The sequence below is a fragment of the Galeopterus variegatus genome, unplaced genomic scaffold (genome assembly GCF_000696425.1).
Source record: "Galeopterus variegatus unplaced genomic scaffold, G_variegatus-3.0.2 Scaffold7168, whole genome shotgun sequence".
Taxonomy (NCBI): domain Eukaryota; kingdom Metazoa; phylum Chordata; class Mammalia; order Dermoptera; family Cynocephalidae; genus Galeopterus; species Galeopterus variegatus.
The window spans coordinates 618-4,149 of NW_007733279.1; the positions used below are offsets into that span (position 1 = coordinate 618).

The 3,532-nt window shown below is 34.3% G+C and overlaps 1 pseudogene; it reads right to left on the bottom strand.

Moving 5' to 3' along the window:
* Nucleotides 1–243: 243 nt before the first annotated feature.
* Nucleotides 244–3,532, bottom strand: part of LOC103607143 — a 78,186-nt pseudogene continuing 74,897 nt past the window's right edge.

Sequence of the window (3,532 nt, forward strand, 5' to 3'; positions counted from 1 at the left end):
AATAAGAAGAAATACATACAGGCATATCTTGGAGATATTGCAGGTTTGATTCCAGACCACTGCAGTAAAGTGAATATTGCAATGAAGTCAGTCATAAAAATGTTTTGGTTTCCCAGTGCATATAAAAGTTGTTTACACTATACTGTAGTCTTTTTGGTGTGCAGTAGCATCATGTCTATAAAAACAATGTGCATATCTTAATTAAAAAATACTTTATTGCTAAAAATGCTTGCAATCATCTGAGCCTTCAGCAAGTTTTAATCTTTTTATTGGTGCAGACTCTTGCCTTGATGTTGATGGCTGCTGACTGATCATGGTGGTGCTTGCTGAAGCTTGAGGTGGCTGTGGCAATTTCTTAAAATAAAGCAATGATGAAGTTTGCCTCTTTCTTTCAGAAAAGATTTCTCTGCAGCATGCGATGCTGTTTGATAGCATTTTAACCACAGGAAAACTTCTTTCAAAATTGGACTCAATTCTCTCTAACCCTGCTGCTGCTTTGTCAACTGTGTTTACATGATATTCAGAATCCTTCATTGTTATTTCAACAATGTTCACAGCATCTTCATCAGGAGTAGATATCATCTCAAAAAACCACTTAACCATGTTTTTTGCTCATTAGAAGCAACTTCTCATATGTCAAAATTTTTATCATGAGATTGCAGCAATTTCAGCACATCTTTAAGCTCCATTTCTAATTCTACTTACCTTTCTATTTCCATATCCGCAGCTATTTTCTCGACTGAAGTCCTGAACCCCTCAAAGTCATCCATGAGAATTGGAATCAACTTCTTCCAAACTCCTGTTAATGTTGGTATTTTGACCTCCTCCCATAAATCACAAACGTTAATGGCATCAACAATGGTGAATCTTTCCAAAAAGTTTTCAGTTTACTTTGCCCATATACATCAGAGGAATCACTATCAGTGGTAGCTATAGCTTTACAAAATGTATTTCTTCAATAATATAATAAAAATAAGACCTGAAAGTCAAAATACCTACTTGATCCATGGGCTGCAGAAAATTGTGTTAGCAGATTATTGAAAACATTAATCTTGCACAACACCATCGAAGCTCTTAGGTGACCAGGTACATCGTCACTGAGCAGCAATATTTTGAAAGAAGTCTTGCTTTTTAAAAATTTTTTCTGGCCAGTAGATCTCATCAGTGAATTAAAAAAATTTAGTAAACCATGCTGTAAACAGATGTGCTATCACCTAGGTTTTGTTCGTCTGTTTATAGAACACAGGTAAAGTAGATTTAGCATAATTCTTAAGGGCCCTTAAGAATTATAATTAAGAATGGCAAATGAGCATTGGCTTCAACTTAATATCACCAGCTGCATTAGCCCCTAAGAGAGTCGGCCTGTCCTTTGAAGCTTTAAAGTCAGGCATTGACTTCTCTGTAGCTGTGAAAGTCCTAGGTAGCACCTTCTTCCAAAAGAAGCCTGTTTGGTTTACACTAAAAATCTGTTGTTTTGTGTAGGTACATTCATCAATGATCTTAGCTAGATCTTCTGGATAACCCGCTGCAGCTTCTACATCAGCACTTGCTGCCTCACCTTGCAATTTTATGCAATGTAGATGGCTTTTCTTTAAACCTCATGACCCAGCCTCAGCTAGCTTCAGACTTCTCCTCTGCAGCTTCTTCACCTCTCTCAGACTTCACAGAATTAAAGAGAGTCGGGGCATTGCTCTGCATTAGGCTTTGCTTAAAGGAATGTTGGAGCTGGTTTGATCTTTTATCCAGACCACTAAACTTTCTTTACATCAGCAAAAAGGCTGTTCACTTTCTTATAATTTGTGTGTTCACTGGAGAGACAGTTTTTATTTTCTTCTAGAACTTTTCCTTTGCATTTACAGTCTGGCTATTTGGTACGAGAGGTCTAGCTTTCAGCCTATCTCAGTTTCCAGCACACCTTCCTCACTAAGTTTAATCATTTTTAGATTTTCATTTAAAGTGAGGGACCTTTGACTTTTTTATTTTTTAATTTTTTCCACTTGAAAATTTAGATGCCATTGTATGGTTACTGTTTAACTTAATTTCAATGATGTTGTGTCTCAGGGATTAGGGAAATTCAAGGAGAGGGAAATAGGGAGGAGGATGGCTGGTCACTGGAGCAGTCAGAACACACACAAATTTATCGATTAAGTTAGCTGTCTTATAAGTGTGGAGTTCAGGGCACCTCAAAACAGCAACAATAGAAGCATCAAAGATCACCAATCACAGATCATCATACAGATATAATGATAATGAAAAGTTTGAAATATTGTGAGAATTACCAAAATGTGACACAGAGACATAAAGTGAGCACATGCTGTTGGAAAAAGGTCGCTTATAAATTTCCTGGATGGAGGGTTGCCACAAAACTTCAGTTTGTAAAAATGCAGTACTTGTGAAGCACAATAAAGTGAAGTGCTACAGAATGAGGTATGCCTGTGCATGTGATTTTTATGAATAAATTAATCTCTAATGCAAGAACCAAAATATTTTGTCCCTTTGTCAAGATGTTTTTGTAATATTCTCATATTTGGATATAAATTTTGATATACATTCTTTAATCATGCAAACATCATCACTGATTTACATAATTACTTTGATGTGCTCATTTATCTGCTATCTAGGAATAAGGAGAAATATTTAAAGTGGTCCTTCATTAAATTTTAAGCTTCCTGAGCTCAGTTACTGTACATTATATGTTTAGTTTTCTAAGATATTCTTTTATTGGTGCAAAAAAAAAGTACTAAGTAAACAATGAAGTTTTTCTATGAGAAACATGAGCTAATTGATGCATTAAACGAGTAATAGTAAATGCATAGGAAGCAAAAAACTATATAGAATTAAATGAGCAAATGCCAAATTGCATAGTATATATTACTGATGCAAAGAGAAAGAAAATAGTTTGAGCTCAAGTTAGTGATGCCCATAGTGACAGCAAGACTTGAGATTTGCCCAAATGTAAATGAGGAAGCAAACTATCAAAGTGTTTGTTGGCAAAAGTAAAAAGAGAAATAAAGAATAGAATGCAATGAAGGCACCAACCTAACTAAACCAGATGACTCGTTCACTCTATTTCTTAGTAAAATGTTATGTTCATGGAAATTGCTCAACATTTCAATTAGTAATTTCAAATGACTAGATAAATATGATTCAAAAAGAGTATTGAGTTATAAATATCAAGAAGAAAATATTAACTTATGTAATACATTGTCAGAATATTTAAAGTAATTTTTCGAGCCTACAGTTACATGAGAAAAGAGAAAAAGACAGGTGGATGATTGGAAGCAAGTGTAATAAATATTTGTTTAGAATTGTAGTTCAATTTCTTCCTTAATGCAGAAGAATGTAGACGAATGTAGAGGACATGAAAATAAAAAGAAATTGAAGTGCATAATACAATAAGAGAATGATATATTATCACAGTTGTCATGAAAGCCCATAGTAATAATGGTTTGCTTGTTGATTCTCATTTCCTAAGCAGCTTATAGTTTTAGAAATAACATCATATATTTTTAAACAACAGACTATTTACTGT